The 19,715-nt window shown below is 29.1% G+C and overlaps 1 long non-coding RNA gene across 1 annotated transcript; it reads right to left on the reverse strand.

The window, feature by feature from the left end:
- Positions 1 to 18,832: 18,832 nt before the first annotated feature.
- Positions 18,833 to 19,577, reverse strand: LOC119616367. Its single transcript, XR_005232536.1, has 2 exons — positions 19,301 to 19,577; positions 18,833 to 19,243 (listed from the first exon to the last, which is right to left on the reverse strand). It is a non-coding gene; the product is annotated as an uncharacterized LOC119616367 (long non-coding RNA).
- Between the last annotated feature and the right edge of the window lie 138 nt (positions 19,578 to 19,715).

Raw genomic sequence — 19,715 nt, forward strand, 5'->3', positions numbered from 1 at the left:
AAATCCATCTTTTTCGCATAGTTGAAAGAACAGGATCAGAAGATAGAAGTAAACTATTAAAAATATTTTCATTCTGTGATTGCCTGGAGCATTTTCTTGAGCTGAATAGTTGAACATGCTTAAAATCTCGATTCCTCGCTTCCTGGGCTTCTTCTGTTAACTCTCCAAGTGGAAGAATATTCGATTCAATTATTATTTGACCATGACACAATACTTTGTGTACTGTTGGTGTTAGTTCCCTCCATGATACAGAGATACAAGTAATTTAGAAATTTCAGATGTGTATTCCCCAAATCGATTTTCATTAATTTTATGTTTACTATTCAGTGCCATTAAAATAGTTTTAACTCTTCGAAGCAACTCCTTGTCGATTCCAGTTATTTTTGAAGTATTTTCAAAATCACGAAAAAACCTTCTCGCCGTATTACCGTCATTTGTACTACCGCAACTTGGAAGTGGTTTGTCGATGTCTAATCCCATCTGAACTTTAAATTCTTCTTGGATTCTGCTTTTTTCCGCAGCTCTCAGTTCTTTCAATTCTTCATTATTTTTTGTTGATTTAGTAAGATTCTCTGGCACACTTCTATATTTGAGGTCGTATGCTATGTGTAAAAAGTAATCCAAAAATCGTATTCTGGCATGAAGTGGTGAAATTCCGAAAGACAGGACTTCTTCATTAATACTTCTGCTTTTGTTTATATTTGAGAATTGCGACTTTTTCTCATTACATATTGAGCATCTCCAGAAGGAAGAAGTTTCTGTTATGGCATTGCTGACCTTTCCATCAATCATTGTTAAGCTTAGCTGATATGATACGTTAATAGAGAATTCCTTTATTTTTATGCAAATGGGCTCCAGTGCATTTATTTCATCTTTTAAATATTCCACTAAATCTTTTGTTGTTTTTTTGACTCCTTTATATATTCAAATCAATGGGTTTACAAAAATTTTTTGAACCCGGAGTTGTATTGATCCATATATCTTCAAATGAATTTCCGATGCTTGACGATGATGGATTAAGGGAATATGAACGAATTCGTAATGGCACTAATGATGACATAAATACACTTTTGTAGTCTGCTAATGTCCGACTTCCACAAGCTTGTTTGTATTCTGGAAGTGCTGATAAACCGTCACATCATCACTTACACATTAAGACATCACAGTTATGAATTTTCCTTAGTTGGTCTTCTGAAAAGTCTGACACAATTCTTGATGCTGTGTTTTCGAGCAAAGATGATATATCAATACAAGCTTCCACATCATTAACAGCAATAGGTGATGGTAGGATAGTTTGTTTTTTTTTTTCCTGGATCGCCTTATATGATGGTAATATATTATGTCCTTTTTCATGCAGAGCTTTCCCTAATATTTGGTACTTATTTCGACTGAGACCCAGTTCCAACATAAGCGCTATTGCTTCCTCTTCAGTAAAATTTGATTGTGATGTTGGAGTTAGTATACTTTCCACAATTTGCTTAAGTCGTTTTGGTGATGCATTAGGAAGAATTGTTGCAATATGTACGACATCCATAGGTTGGTTTTCCTTTTTCAGCATTTCGTTAAATGTATCAGCAATTTCCTCATTTGAGATTGAAAAAGTTTTTGTGTGACCCTCTTTTTTTTTTGACCTTGAACATAAGTCTTCGTATGACTTGCAAGGCGCTCCTGTTGATGTGTTGTAAGTTGAGATTTCCGTAGTAGTTTCCATCCAACTACAAAATTTTAATCGAAATTTCTTTTGATTTTCATCCACAGACTTACTTTTTACATCAAAAAGTTTTCAATTTTTGATATGCCTGTTTTGTCTACTTTTCTACTATATGTAGTTTTTATATAATTTGAAATGTCTTCAATTATTTCTGGCCCTTTTGAAGATACACTCCATAAAACGGAACACAACTCTTCGTACTTTAATGTAATCTTCATCTGAGAAGTTTACTTATATACCAATTCTTGTCATTTCCGATACAGGTATTCCAAAGTAAAAAATTACGAATTGTCTACCTATTAACATTTAGGACTATATTACTATAACCTGTAATTCAGTCATTTATATTTCTTATTAGTGAATGAATCGAAATTATCATTACCTGTATATTTTTACCTACATGATCATAAACGAAACAGAACGAAATGATCTGTCGAAAAAATTTAGGTAAAAAATAGTTATAAATTTTTGAAAATTTAAGCATAATAGGACCTTTCAATTATAAGGATAAGCAAACAAATAGAAAATAGGTAAATATAAGATTTAAATATGTGCTGTCATACTTAATACTAAAATATGAAAAAGATGAAATTAAAGGACACAGGTTTAAATGAACATATTTTTGAATGTAATTGAGATATTGGCTTGAAATTTTTTGTAAAGGGTCGAGAATTTCCATATCTAACTAAAATATGATATTAAGGGATAAATATGGACTAAATTGTTGTAGCTATCTGCGATCCTATTAAAATTTTGATATAAATCATAGTTTTAGAAATTAAACAAATATGTAATATATGACAAAATCTTTATTTATGAACAAAACTCAATGAAATTTTCAACGCTTGTTAAATTTGTCATTTCAAATAAGAATATGCAAAAAAAAAATTGAAAAGGTCAAAGGGCATCCCGCAATTCCCAAAAATAGGAATGAAAATCCCAAAAATGGGATTTTTTACTTTTTTGCCCATAGGGTCCACATTTCTTTCAGGGCTGGGAAAATACTTTTGGAGTAAATAGAAAACATATTGAGGTTTCCAAAACTGCTTTCAGTTTTCTGATCCCAGCTTTGGGATTTTAGAACATGTCGCCCAAAGTTGAAGTTTTGATAAAAAATAGGTCATATTCGGAAGGACGCAGTGGCAATATTTTCAAAAAATAGGACAAGTTTTTTACGCCAAAGCGTTCTGCGTAAAGATACCTTTTAGAAAACTATAAAATTGTTATATGTTCTTAAAGAAAATTTTATTTTATTAATAAAAGAGTTAAGACACATTTTTGGCAAAAAACGGCAAAAATCTAAATTTTTTTTATTTTTAATTAAAAAACGTATATTTTTGGATCTGTAAATGATATTGATCTGAAATTTTTTGTATATTATTGGAAATTTTGTTGTCTAACTAACAAGAAAAATTGAGTCCATTTGGTCCAAAATTACGCCCGGTATTCAAAAAAAGGCGGACCAAGGTATGGTAAATTTTGTATCACTAAATTTTTAAATGCCTATAACTCGGATATTATAAGAGATAAGTAGTATGTCCAAGCATGTTTTTTCAAGATCTCGTCGAGCGCTTTCACAAAAATATATAAAAATCTTTGTATTTGGGTGAAAAACAAAAAAATGGCACGAGTTTAAAAATTTTACATGTCGTAGGTACCCTACTTTGAGCCGCCACAGCGACGTCCCTGGTGCATCTGCAGGGTTCATCTTCAAAACTTAAACTCGAATACTTCTTGGCTACGCTCACGCCAAATTTTATCCCGATCGGATCAGCCGTTTAGAAATGCCAGATTTATTTCCAAAAAATTTCCATTCTGCCCCACTGTGGTATACAACGAACTAAACCTGCTTTGTGAGTACGATTTATTTACCCTACATTTGAAACTTAATTTACTAACTGAATTGCTTTTCTTCTTAATTCAAAATGTTATTATATGAAACAACATTGCTTGTTACGTCAAATTTTTTTATTAAAATTATTCATTGTTAAAAGTTTTCCAAACGTTCATATTTAAATTGTTGCCGACAAGAATAATTATTTTTCTCAAAAGCAATTTTTTTTCAAGCTAATTTTATTTATTTGATTTGGGTGAGTTTGTATTGGAATGTTTTGCTTTATATTAGAAAACGATGATAATTATTGCTTTTGTATAGAAATCAGGACAATTTAATTCTACCAGTACCTCGTTTCTGTAATTTTCTCGAATCGAGAAAAAACCTAAAATATAATAGTCTCCCAGTTTTTAACAGTGTGACTCTGATTATTTTTAAACTGTACTCATAAAATTTAATAAGAAATTTTTAAATTTCTTGTATTCACCCTGTTTTACACAAGATGATCATGAATTTTTCGACAGATTTTCTCGATGCGAGAATTATAGAAACGGGGCACTGGTGTATGCATTTTGCAATTTCCAAGACTTCGTGGAGATCGTCTAAGAATTGCTGTGGGTACTACACGTACCCACAGCGCTATCCTACCACAATATCACATTTTTTCTGTCGCAAACGTTGTTTAATTGCATCAATATACATACATACATAAAGGGGAAGAAAACCCAGGAAACCCAAAAGGGGGAATCCAAAGACATTACAGCGAATATTAAAATAAACGTCAGCATATTTTACCCAGCAAACAACCTATTTTGAACTCGAAAGTGAAAAATTAATATAATAATTTGAAGATTCAATTTGAAAACTCGAAACCCAACAGACAATTTAATCAAAATTTAAATTAATAATATAATTTTTGGCAACCTCATATCCAATATTTTTTTTTTTTTTTTTTTTGAAAACTAACTACAATTAAATTTTATTTGATAAAAACTATCCTTCCATGAGAATTTAAATCCCAACAAACAAATCAATGTGAATTAAATTAACAATATAAAATACCTGCCAATACCTTAATTTTTAACTAATTGACAACAGCCATTACCTATTTGTTAAATCTTAAAAAAAAAATCTATAATGTTTTAATTCTTCAATTTAACATAATTTTTTTTGTTTTTCTTTATGTTTTTATTAACTGCATTAATTTAAATTTTTGTTATTATGTTTGTGTAACATTATTTTGTTGTCATTTTAAAGATTTATTAATTTTAAATTTTTGTAGTATGAGTAATATTGTTTTTTTTTTATAAATCAATCATTCGTTCAATTTTTATATTGTTAATAATTTTGTTTTCAAATTTGTAAATATGTATTAAATATTTTTTATAATTTAAATTGAACATAAAACACAACAAATCCTAATACATACATACACAATCTACGTTAAAGCAGAATTTGAAATTCCTGTCCACAAGCGCTTGCAGAAGTTGGAGCTGTAAATGTGAGTAACAAAACGTTAAAATTTTCATTCATTAATAAATTTTTTTTAATACTATACATATTTTGTTTGTTGACAAAATGTTAACTATTTGAATTTTCATCGTAGTTACATTTGAAAATTGAAGAAAACATTTTGCCAACAAAAACAATAACAATTTGGATATACTATTTTGATATTTATTATTGACGGGACGTATAAAATTTGAATATTAATTTTCAATATATCAATATTTGAAAAATGAAATAATACTTTTCGTCAATATAAAACAAAATACAAAAACATACACTATAAGATAAATATTAGTAAATTAATTTGTTAATGAATATTACAAATATTATTTTTGATTTCTATACTTTTTATTTAATACACATTCAATTACCTTATTTTGAAAAATGGTATTTTGTTTAATAAATAATAAATTTTAATAATGAAACATTAAATATTTAAATTTATCAATAACGAAAGGTATGAAAGGTGCATAGACTATATAAGAGACAGCGAAATTTTATATAATAGCTGTCATAGGAAGGTGGGTGGGGAAATGACTGATCACATCTGAAGTCTAATAGTTATCACAATGGCCATATTTCTTACTATTTCTCTTTCCTATTCTTTTCTTTCTCTCTTTTCATCTTACTAAGAGCTATCTTATGAATTTTTCTTTTGTGTGACGATCCTTTATCTGTTTTTGTCGGAAAAGAACCTCCTCAAGACTGAGCATGGGTGGATACAGAAGATATCCAATTTTCATACAAAAACAGGGCCTTAGGGTGGGATTCGTTACATCTTTTGTATTGCAATAAATTTTGATTATAAGAACATATCAATGTATAAATTTATGCTATTCAATGATAAGCCTTCGACAAATAAAGATCTTAAACGGAAAAATAACATTAATCTTTCAATAATAAAATATTATATGTGGGCGTATATAACGATATTCTGTTTGTTCAAGCCCCATATTATAATTTAATAAAAATATTAAAATATTTGTGGTCAACTTGGACGACTCTGTCTGGTTAAGACACTTTATTTTAATATTTAATATAAAAACGAGTCTCATCCCTTACACAGATAGTTCTCACAAATAAAAATTACAGAAACACTTGCATGTGAGAAATGATATTTGGTTTCAATTCACAGTGTTTTTTCTTCATTTTCACTGTTTCATGAGAAAAATTTCTCAATGTGAGAGTTACAGAACACAGGCACTGAAGAATATTCAATTAATAATATTAATATCACAGTTCGAAGAAATCAATAAGCTTAAACAAGTTTTTGATTAATCACGCAGTTATGACGAACGATTAATGAAATCATGTCATTAAATTAACGAACTTGTAATCTATGTGTCATTGCATTTCTTTGAAAACAAATAATAACGGGGCTTTATTTCAAACATATTTTTAATGACAATTTGATCATTCATTTAACGTAAATGCGTAATTCAATATACAAGCTTTTGGAGAATATGTAATGAAACCGTGTCATTATTTTAATGTAACTTGTCATATTGTTACGTGATATGTCTTTCCATTATTTTGCTAACAAATCATAACTGGTCTTTATGACAAAAATACTTTTAATGACAATTTGCAATGATTTTATCATTACTTTAACGTTTTTCGTCATTTAAATATTAAAATAATAAAATAATAAATAAGCCAATTTCGAATATTTGGAGAGAGTTTTTGAGTTGGAAATTAAATGCCAATTAATAATCAGATTAGATAATTTAAAAATAAATTTAATCTAATTTAAATCCCCTTTGATGTTTTTGAGTACAAATTTCAACTTTGTAGTGTTGCCATGCAAAACAACAGAAAACTCCACTGTTTGCTATCAACACAATGCATGTTTTATAGAAAAGAAGAAGACAATTGTAAGTGGAATATGAAAATTCACAAAAACTTAAATTAAAAACAAAACAAGTAAAAGTTCTATATTCGGCTGTACCGAATCTTATATACCCTTCAACATGATGTGTTAAAAAACAGTCAGTACGAATTTTATTACAAAAAATCAAAAAATACCAATTGTAAAACGGTAAGGTACCAAAAAGTCCCCTTTTATGGGTTCTCACTTAAACTGGGCTCTACGTGCATAATTTTATATTTCTTTGTTCAATATTATAGAAAATTCAAAAAGTACCATTTGAAGAACGACACAGCACAAAAAAGTACTCCTTTATAGGCTCTCGCTTAATACAGGATCTACATGCAATTTCATGTTCAATATTATAGAAATTTCAAAAAGTACCTTTTGAAGAACGGTAAAAGAACCAAAAAGTCCCCTTTTATAGGTTCTTACCTTATCAAGGCCCTACATACTAAATTTTATGTTTCTAGGTTCAATATTATAGAAAATTCAGAAAGTACCTTCTGTAGAACAAAAAAGTACTAAAATGTCCCCTTTTATGTGTTCTCGCCTAATACGGGTTCTAGATATTTACGTTCATGTTTCTAGTTTCAATATTATAGAAAATTCAAAAAGTACCTTTTGTAGAACGAAAAAGTACCAAAAGGTCCCCTTTTATGTGTTCTCGCCTAATCCGGACTTTACATACTTAATTTTATGTTTCTAGTTTCAATATTATAGAAAATTCAAAAAGTACCTTTTGTAGAACGAAAAATTACCAAAAAGTCCATTTTAATGCGCTCTCGCCTAGTCCAGGCCTGGTTCACACTGGCAAACTTTTTTGGGAAACTTTTGATTATTGTGTGTGAGAGAAAGAGAAAGAAGTATCAACCATTTCTTTCTCTCACACACAAAATCAAAAGTTTCTCAACAAAAGTTTTCCAGTGTGAACCAGGTCATACTTAATTTCATGTTTCTAGCCAATAACAAAGTAACGTAACGTGATCATAGTTGCCAGATGATTTGGGTGTAAAATCGTCAAATTTCGAGGAAAAAATCGTCAAAGCTATTTTCCATTTATATAATATACTTGTTTGATGGTATTTTTACGATTTTATAGTAATTATTTTAACTATCGAGAAATTTTTATCAATTTCGATAGATTTCAGTTTTGTTTGTTTGCCGAATCGAAAGATTATAACGTCAACACCAATTATTCCAGTACGACTGGACAGAATATGAAATTTTTGGTTCTCCATCATAATCAAAATTAAAACTTAGGTTAACTTAACACGAACGCATATGGTCAACATGCACTTCAAAAAACCGTAACTCGGTACAGTTATTCGGCGTCACACATTTAACCAATGCGGTTCGAAACGTAAAACTCTCGAAGGCAGAGCAAAAAGGACGGCCTGATTCCCCTTAAGCGATAATGACAACGACGCACAACGATCTTCCTCCACCTAGAGCTGATTTACGAATGCATTTGTTTATTATCTGTTTAATTTAGCAAATATGATTTAAAATACTTTACATGGAGTTCTTGCAGACTAACTTGGTATGATCTCTAGTAAATGTATGTATATTAGATGTTTCAATTATTCGAATGCAAAACAAATTTCCTCCTTTAAATCAAATGCCCAAAATCACTACTCCCTCTATCCTTCTTCCCACTACCAATTATTCTATATCCAATAACCCCCAAGTGCTGGCAAAAAAAGAGAAATTCTCAAAAAGTTTTGAGTTCGTTATTACGTACATAAATCATTTGATCAATGGAAATACTCCAAAACATTATAATGTTTAATTTTATTAACATTTTCATTGGATATTCTAAATACATACATCGACATCGATCAAAAATTATAAAATGTATTAGAATTAGTACAAAAATCCTATTTTAAAAAATCGTCAAATTTAAGGTGGAAGTATACAACACGCATTGTACGCGGCAACGGGTTATAGGCTTCTGTCAAAAAAGTTGAAATAGTGTATTTTCATTTAACAAGTTACACACTGTAGTTTGTAATACCACCTTTAGCTGAGGGGACACCAACGTGCTACACGAGACATGCGACACGAGTTTGTTGGAAAAGGGGGTAAAGACGAAAGGGAAGTAGCAAAAGACGCACGAATCATAATTTGAGGGTTTTTTTTTGTATCTCTTTTGTTAAGCGTTCGTATTTTTGGCAGTTGCTTTATTTTTATTCTGCACTCAAAGTGTGAAGATCGTGTGCGATCACTCGAATGCATGAATCAGTGTTGCCACTTGCAATATTTTGAATTTTATATACATTACATTTAATCCAAAAATAATAAATATTTTAGATATTTACTTGTTAAATTTTAGTTATTTTTATAAAGAATATAAATAATCAAATAAATAACTATAAAAATAACAATATTTCTCAACTAAACTCATATTTTAATAATCAATTAGTCGTTATTTCACCAAATTTGTATAAATTATTAAAGTATATTTGTTAAACATATTTAACACAACATTTAATTAACAAATATTTAAAAAATAAACATATATATTATTAGGCAAAATAATATAAACAACATTTAAGAATCATAAATATGACAACACTAACAAAAAATGTCGCGCGCCTTTTGAGTCTCCATCTAAACGTTCATTATTTTACGAAGGGCATTTAAAAAAGAATGGAGAAAAAACCCCTCAGCTAAAGGCTCCGTTTGTGTCTACGTTCCGTTCCGTGATGAATCAGCTGATTCCTTTTTGGCTTACGAAAACCTGTGTAAGTGGTTAGTTTTGCCGTAACGTTGAAGTTACGTTGCGGATGAACCTGTAGAAAATAGATTTCAATCCGCAACGTTAAGTGACAGCTACAAACAGCTGACATAAAATACAAAAAAATTTAAACAATAAAAAAACAGTGATGTTAATGTTTTAAAAATAATGTACATCCGAAAAATTTTATTTATTACTATTAATTGAAAACTTAATAATTAAACAATAAAATTAATAATAATAATAAAATAGTAATTATTTATTAAAAAGGATATACTAAATGTTATGAATTTTAAAATTAAAAAAAAAAACGCGAAAAATAAAAAAACAATATTATAATAAAATATTTAACTAAATAATTTTTAAAAATTGTCCAAATATTTTATTCAACACCAAATGTATGTTCTGTCATAAAAATATGAAAAAGATGAAATTAAAGGACACAGGTTTAAATGAACATATTTTTGAATGTAATTGAGATATTGGCTTGAAATTTTTTGTAAAGGGTCGAGAATTTCCATATCTAACTAAAAAATGATATTAAGGGATAAATATGGACTAAATTGTTGTAGCTATCTGCGATCCTATTAAAATTTTGATATAAATCATAGTTTTAGAAATTAAACAAATATGTAATATATGACAAAATCTTTATTTATGAACAAAACTCAATGAAATTTTCAACGCTTGTTAAATTTGTCATTTCAATAAGAATTGAAAAGGTCAAAGGGCATCCCGCAATTCCCAAAAATAGGAATGAAAATCCCAAAAATGGGATTTTTTACTTTTTTGACCATAGGGTCCACATTTCTTTCAGGGCTGGGAAAATACTTTTGGAGTAAATAGAAAACATATTGAGGTTTCCAAAACTGCTTTCAGTTTTCTGATCCCAGCTTTGGGATTTTAGAACATGTCGCCCAAAGTTGAAGTTTTGATGAAAAATAGGTCATATTCGGAAAGACGCAGTGGCAACATTTTCAAAAAATAGGACAAGTTTTTTACGCCAAAGCGTTCTGCGTAAAGATACCTTTTAGAAAACTATAAAATTGTTATATGTTCTTAAAGAAAATTTTATTTTATTAATAAAAGAGTTAAGACACATTTTTGGCAAAAAAACGCCAAAAATCTAAAATTTTTTGAATTTTTAAATTAAAAAACGTATATTTTTGGATCTGTAAATGATATTGATCTGAAATTTTTTGTATATTATTGGAAATTTTGTTGTCTAACTAACAAGAAAAAATTGAGTCCATTTGGTCATAATATGTATTTATATTAATAAAACACATAATTTATATACAATTAAAACTTTTTAAAATTTTGCACAAAATTTATTTTCATTTTGTTTATTTTCTTTTGCTTTGTTGTTTTGTTTACAAAATAGCCTTACATAGTGTTGTTTGTTTTAATGCATTGTTTTTATTAAAGCCATCTATGATCAAGTCCACCAACTCTTGCTCTTTAATACAGGCCTGATTAGCAATAGTTTGCATTGCAATCACATAGCTTAGTGAAGACTCGGTAGCTAACAGCATACGTGTCTGGAGTTGACGATACACCTCCTGCCGAGAGACAGTGCGCTTAAACAATTTTATTAGATTTTGGGCCTAAATTAAATACATATCACCAGTAGTGATTATCACCACATCAGCAGTCATTTCATTGTATTTCTGTTTGGTGGAAGGCACACACTTCATTGGCAATATATCAGAAACCTCATCTACACAAGGCAACCGTTCAGCAGGGTATTCTACTTGCTTCAGTGCAGCATCAGGCGTATCGGTAACAGGCGTCTTGGCAGCAGGCATCATTGATGTATCAGTCTTTTCCTCAGTTGTATGGCTTAAGGAATTATGATTTCAATCCGTGTAAGACGCGCATCCATTTTGATCTTATGGTATTAATATTATTGATCATCAGTTTGTAAAAAGGCTATTGTGTGTTTACCCCGTGTGTTTAACAATCTTATACCCCATTTACACATACACGAAATCTAGTACTTATGAGATTTCGAGCCAAATCTAGTTGATTTTAACTCGATTTCCCATACAAAACAAAATCTACTTCGTTGCTAGATTTCGTTAAAATCTACACAAAATCTAATAGTTTTAAGTGAAGCAACTCTGTTTTTTTCCTAAAAAAATACGACGCTACACAAGAATTGAAAAACATGAATGAAAAGTTAATCTAATATTAAAGTTAATGTTATATTTAAATATTTATTTTTTTATTATAAAAAAATTTATAAAAATACCATTTTTATACCCTCCACCACCATCATTGGTGATAGAGGGTATATATAACTTTGTCATTCCGTGTGTAACACCAAGAAATATTCATCTGAGACCCAACAAAGTATATATATTCTGGGTCCTTATGAAATTCTGAGTCGATTTAGCTATGTCCGTCTGTCCGTCCGTCCGTCCGTCTGTATGTCTGTCTGTCTGTGTAAAACACGCTCACGTTAAAACGAAGCAATATAATTTAACCAAATTCACCCAAAACATTCATTATTATCCGGTACAGTTTGGTATTGAAAATGAGCAAAATCGGTTCACATCGGGAAAAGTTATGAATAAAAATTTAAAACAACCTCGAAAAAAAATAAGCATTTTTTACACATTCTGATGTAATTTTCTTGAAAACTATGCAAGATAATTCTATGAAAATCACCATACATTCGTTTCTACACAAGATCTTGATCCCTGCTGAAAATTGCTAGAATCGGTCCACAATTTCATATACCTCCCATACAAAAGTACATATTCCCGGAAAATGGGTATTTTGCTAATAACTACCCTCACAATGAAGATATCTTCACAAAATTTCACAGATTAAAATGTTTTGTCAATAGAATTCATTCAGAGAAAAAATTTTCTGGATCGGTCCAAAATTGGTCATAGCTCCCATACAAGGTCCCCTGCCGAAAATCACTTAAACGCGCATAACTCATTACTTAATTAAGATATCCATATAAAATTTGGTACAAGTATTACTCATATGCATAGAAATATTACTGTGAAAGTTTTTTCCGATCGGTCCATAATTGGTCATAGCTCCCATACAAGCTACCCTCCCGAAAATCACTTAAATGCGCATAACTCATTACTAAATTGAGAAATCCATATAAAATTTGGTACAAGTATTACTCATATGCCTAGAAATATTACTGTGAAAGTTTTTTTCCGATCGGTCCATAATTGGTCATAGCTCCCATACAAGGTCCCCTCCCTAAAATCACTTAAACGCGCATAACTCATTACTAAATTAAGATATCCATATAAAATTTGGTACAAGTATTACTCATATGCATAAAAATATTACTGTGAAAGTTTTTTCCGATCGGTCCAAAATTGGTCATAGCTCCCATACAAGGTCCCCTCCCGAAAATCACTTAAACGCACATAACTCATTACAAAATTAAGATATCCATATAAAATTTGGTATAAGTATTGCCCGTATGCATAAAAATATTACTGTGAAAGTTTTTTCCGATCTTTCCATAATTGGGCATAGCTCCCATACAAGGTCCCCTCCCGAAAATCACTTAAACGCACATAACTCGTCACAAAATTAAAATATCCATATCAAATTTGGTATAAGTATTACTCAAATGCACAAAAATATTACTGTGAAATTTTTTTCCGATCGGTTCATAATTGGTCATAGCTGCCATACAAGGTCCCCTTCCCAAATCACTTAAACGCACATAACTCATTACTAAATTAGGATATCCATATAAAATTTGGTACAAGTATAGCTCACATATACAGAAATATTACTACGAAAGTTTTAATATAATATAACTTGTCATAGCTCCCATACAAAGCCCCTCCCGAAAATCACTTAAACGCACATAACTCATTACTAAATTAAGATATCCATATAAAGTTTGGCAGAAGTATTGCTCATATACAGGGAAATATTACTGTGAAATTGTCACAGCTGCTACAGAAAAACACTTAAAGGCACATAACTCATTACCAAATAGTGATATAAATAAATACTATTTTTATACATAAATACGATTTTTGTACACATAAATGTTAAATTTTTTAACGATCGGTATATCCTTGGTCAGTAGTTTTTCGATTTAACGAACCTATATGTTGTCAGGCCTGTTCGTTAAATCGAAGAGTTCGTTATATACAGTACTAACTCGAAAGTGTCTTTTGGGTACATAAATAATTAAAATTACATAAAATCTATTTTATAAAAATATGTTCCAGGAAATATAATTTCTTTAGACAATATTTTATAAGAATTTTATGAAAAACTAGCAATTTATATCACAATGTAAAAACAATAAAGAAATTTGAAAAAACTCAGTTTATTTCGTATAACTAATCTACGTTCTGGAAAAGCACTTGGACGACATAATTCTTAAAGAAGTTTAAACCCAATGGCTGGAACTGCGATGAATCTGAACCTGGCCTCAGAATTCCTTAGGAAATAGATTAATGTAAAGTTATTAAAGCGTTTCATTGTTTCACAGTTTCATTGTTTTCCTTCTTTGAGATATCTGAACCCAAAGTTTTTTAAAATATTGTTTCCTTTATTTCACAGCTATTCCTGTAAATATCCTTTTTCCAAAAGAAAAACTATTTATATTGTTTATTCTATAACATATCGTTTCTTTCAATTTCTTAGAATTGATTTTTATTGGAAAAAATTATGGTCACAGTGGGGATTTGTTAGTTTGGCGAAAAATAAAAGCGAAATGTTAAGGTATACGATTGGCAAAGTCTTTATTTTGAACACCAATTTCTATGATTTCAAATTCTGAGGCCAAATTCGGGTTGAGCACGAGCTTCTAGAAAAGTATACTTTGGCCTCTCTAAACATTTTTTGTTCCGATTTTCTAATTCGATCAACATAAGTTTTTGCGACATTAAGGATTGTAGATTTGATTATCTCATATTTTTGTATAAATCTTTAATAAAAAAATCTCAGATTATCTAGATTCTTCATTTTACTAAATAAGAAAAAATCAACTCTTGAAATCCATATTCAAAAGCAATGAAAAGTAATAACGTCGAAGCTTTTCTGGCATGATTTTTAGTTATTTTTGTTAATTTAACTCTAATTTAAATTATTTTATTTATATTTGTTCGTTAAACTGAGTACAAAAAATATTTTTTGTTCGTTATGTAAGGTACTCAATGTAAAAATATTGATAGTTCGCTAAATGCGATGTTCGTAGAAACGAATGTTCGTTAAATCGGAAAACTACTGTACTTCTATACAAGGTTCACTCCCGAAAATCACTTAAACGCACATAACTCATTACCAAATATTGACATCCATACATTTAGCAAAAGCATTGCTCTTATATGCATAAATTACACTATAAAATTGTTTTACGATCGGTCCATATTTGGTCATAGCTCTCATACTAGGTCCTCTCCAGAAAATCACTTAAATGCACAGTATTTATTACCAAATAATGATGTAGATACAGAATTTTAAAATTTTGTCTTTATATACATAATTGGTCATAGCTCCCATACAAGGTCCTTTTACGAAAAATCTCTTAAACGCATTACCAAAGAAAGCTATTGATACAAAATTTGGGACAAATATTAGTTTTGTATACAAAAATTCTATTTCAAGATTTTTTCACGATCGGTTCATAACATGGGTGCGGTCGGTCCCATACAAGGTTCCCTTCAGAAAATCACTTATTACTTATTACTAAATTACGATATAGATCCAAAATTTGACTGAAATATAGCTTTTATGTACAGAAATTTAGCTTACAGAATTTTTTACGATCGTTCTATATTTGGTCATATCTCACATAGTAGGTTGCATTATCAATTTGTGTAGAACAAAATTATATATATGTATTTTGAAAATCCTTAAATCTTTCACACACACATGCATACATACAAATTACTAAATATTGCTAAGCGCTATAAAAAGAAAATGGCGTTTGTAATGTTCAATAAATCTAGGAATCGTAATAGATTTAAGTTGTTTAAATCTTGGTATTTTTCTATTTAAGACATGAGAAAACTTATTTCTACAAATATTTGATAAATTAGAAAAGTATTAATAAAAAAGTAGCTGGTGGAGGGTATTTAAGATTCGGCTCAGCCGAATATAGCACTCTAACTTGTTACTTTTTATAATTAACTTAATTATTAAAATTCGTTATAAATGTGTCCACTGATAATCATTGGTCAAGAAGTTTGTATATCGTGTTTTTAAAATAGACGACGAGAAATTAATTTTTTTAGTTGAACAAAATGATATTTTGTATAATAAATTTAACAAGGAATATAGATTTCTAAGGAAATGGGAATTCCTGGTAAGAATCATAAAAGTCTATAATACAATTGATTAATAAATCTGTTTCATTTTTATTTATTTAATTGCAGAGAACAGAAAAATACAAATGTCTTTTCAATAGAGGCGCTAAATCTATATAAAATTGTAAATATATGGAAAAAACAACTCTAGCAAAGAAAGAAAATCAGCACTGGTTTTTGACACAAGAAGTCAGAGTTGCTTTTTTGGCTGTTATTCTTAAAAACAGTTGCTACGTTCTTACATAGAAACTAACTACACATAAACAGTTAACGGAACGTTACAGAACGGAAACGTTACGGAACGTAGAGACTAACTGAGCCTTAAAAGTGTTCTAACGCATCTGCCGCGAAAAGTTCAGCAACTTTTGGCGCGTCGGCAGCTGATCAGGGTTGTATTTTGTGTGTAAAGAATAAGAATAAACAAAAAAAAAAAATACCAACAATGAAAGAAAAATATTAAACAATAACTTAAAATTTTGATTTTTTAAAACTGTAATAATCTTAAAACACCATTATAAGAAAGATGAAATTGAAGCGTGGTGTGTAACTTGCAGCTTGTAAAGCTTGAAAAGTTTTAAAAACGTAAAACGCGTTGACGGCTCAACGCGTGTTGTGTACTTCCACTTCCACCTTTAGAGTGAAAATCGTACCCGCGTGAAGAAAACATACCGGTAACAAACCGAACTGTCAAAAAACTACATACACAGTTGCACAAGAAAGTATACCCAAACTAAAATACGCATTTTTGCAACTATACAATATAACTTTTGACAGTTTGTTTAACATACTTTTGCTGTCACTTTCATAGCGTGTTCACTATTTAGGTGTTATTTAATAATATCAATGTAAATTTAATGATTTTCATTAAAAAATCATTCAAATTCTGGAGAGATTTGTTTAAAGAACCGATTTATAGTGTTTTCACAGTCTAAAAATTAGCCATTTATATGGTATTCACTATTAAAGTGTTATTTTTCAATATTAGCAAGTATATAGTTTGTTGATTAAAAAATCGGTCAGATATTGTGGTGCCAAAAAAAGATATACAAATTTCGAGAGATAATTGTCCTAGAAACCGATTTATGGGGTTGTCACTTTCGAAAAATTAGCCAATTATATGGTATTCACTATTAAAGTGTTATTTTTCAATATTAACAAGTATATAGTTTGTTGGTCATCAAATCGGTCAGATATTGTTGTGCCAAAAAAAGTTACACAAATTTCGAGAGATAATTGTCCTAGGAACCGATTTATGGGGTTGTCACTTTCGAAAAATTAGCCAATTATATGGTATTTACTATTAAAGTGTTATTTTTCAATATTAACAAGTATATAGTTTGTTGGTCATCAAATCGGTCAGATATTGTGAATTCAATAGTGAATACCATATAATTGGCTAATTTCTCGAAAGTGACAACCCCATAAATCGGTTTCTAGGACAATTATCTCTCGAAATTTGTATATCTTTTTTTGGCACCACAATATCTGACCGATTTTTTAATCAACAAACTATATACTTGCTAATATTGAAAAATAACACTTTAATAGTGAATATCATATAATTGGCTAATTTCTCGAAAGTGACAACCTATAAGAGAATATTTTAAATTTTCTATAAGAGAAGTTTTTAAATTTTCTATAAGTGCATCAATTTTCTATAAGAGAATGTTTTAAATTTTCTATATTTTTTTTTAATTTTCTATAAGTGAATTTTTTAAAATTTTCTATAAGAGAAGTTTTTAAATTTTCTATAAGAGTAGTTTTTAAATTTTCTATAAGAGAATTTTTTTAAATTTTCTATAAGTTATTTTTAAAATTTTCTAAATTTTCTATAAAAGAGTTTTTTAATTTTTCTATAAGAGAATTTTTCGAATTTCCTATAAGAGAATTTTTTTAAATTTTCTATAAGAGAAGTTTTTAAATTTCCTACAAGAGAAATTTTCGAATATTCTAAAATAGATTTTTTTAATTTTCTGTAAGAGAAGTTTTTAAAATATTCTATAAGAGAATTTTTAAATTTTCTATAAGAGAGTTTTTTAAATTTTCGATAAGAGAATTTTCTATAAGAGAATTTTCTATAAGAGAATTTTTCCAATATTCTGTAATAGAATTTTTTAAATTTTCTGTAAGAGCATTCTTTAAAAATTTGTGTAAGAGAATTTTTTAAATTTTCTATTTCTGGTATAATTCTCTATCGAAAATCGTTTACATTTATTAATATTAAAATTTAACGCTTTAATATGGTGTACCCTGTACCTATACTGCACTTTTATTAAAAAAGTACTAAATAAATAAAATCAAAGGTATGTACGTTTTTATACAACTCTGGGAAAAAGTATGTTAAAAAAGTATGTTTTGTTCACATCGATTACTAATACATTCTACAGTTAGGTTTTTGACAGGGGACTTAGGTCTTTGACAATCCCTTTCGCCTATATGCTACTATATGGTTTAAGGGTTGTAATATAGAGTTAGGGATTTCACTATATGTTTAATGTTTTTAACAATAGGGTTAAGATTTAAATATAAACTTTAATTGTGTTAACTGTGATATGCAAACTGTGATATAAATTAAGACTTCCACTAGATTTATAATTTATTTCTAGTTTTAGGGATTATCACTATAGTGAAGACAATTAGATTTTTGATATTTAATATTTTTTAAATTATATTATATTTTTTTAATTGTATAACAAATTAAATTATTTTTAATGTGATTTCAAATGTGAATGAAATTTATTGAAAACTTAAAATGATTATAAAAATTAATAATTAAATGAAAAAAAAGTATACACCTACAACTGCTCCTCCTCCAAAAAAATTATTTCCAATAAATTAAAAGAAACTCGTTTAGTTGTTCGTTTAGAATTACTTGTGTTAATGTTTATGTTAGTGTTTTCTATTAATGCTGGCTTTAATCGATCGATAGGTAAAATTGTAGTTTTATTGTTGATATCTACTTTAAAATATTTATTAGTCTTCTCAATTACTCTGTAAGGTCACTCATATGGTTGTTTTAAAGTTGTTTTATTAATTACACGCACAAATACATATTTGCACTCTCTAAGGTCTTTAGGTGTATATATACTTGAATTTTCACTACTGTGGTGATTAATATTGGATCTTACATTTTTAAAATGGTCTTTTATTGCGTATAAAATGTCAGATGCATCAAAATCTCCAGTTGATATCAAAATTTCTCCAGGTAAACCTTAATTTTGACCATAAACCATTTCCGCAGGTGTAGCTTGTAGATCTTCCTTAAATACTGAACGAATACCTAATAAAGCAATCGGAAGTTCGTCATACCATGTTGCTGACTCACCCTTAGCCATTAATATCGCTTTATGTTGTCTGTGAAATCGTTCAACCACGCCGTTAGATTGAGGATGATAAGGAGAAGTTGTGATTTTAAAACATCCTAACATCTCCGTTAATTCAGTAAACATTTTAGAAGTAAAAATTGTCCACCCTGATCTCTTGTTATATTTAACGGAACTCCAAAACGTGAAATATAATTTCGAATAAACGTATCTACCATGTTAGATGTTGTAATGTCTTTTAGTGGATATACTTCTGGCCAACGAGTATATCTGTCGATTATCCCGTGTCTATATTAGACAAATATTAATTATGCTAAACGTCAAATTGTTATCATAATAAAAAATTAGCAGGTACAGACGGCATTTATTAGCGTTATAACGTCGTTATGACAGTGTTGTCTAAACAATTGTTTAGAC

The sequence above is a fragment of the Lucilia sericata genome, unplaced genomic scaffold (genome assembly GCF_015586225.1).
Source record: "Lucilia sericata isolate MDLA Ls3-8-SP2 unplaced genomic scaffold, ASM1558622v1 Contig000068F_arrow, whole genome shotgun sequence".
Taxonomy (NCBI): Eukaryota; Metazoa; Arthropoda; class Insecta; order Diptera; family Calliphoridae; genus Lucilia; species Lucilia sericata.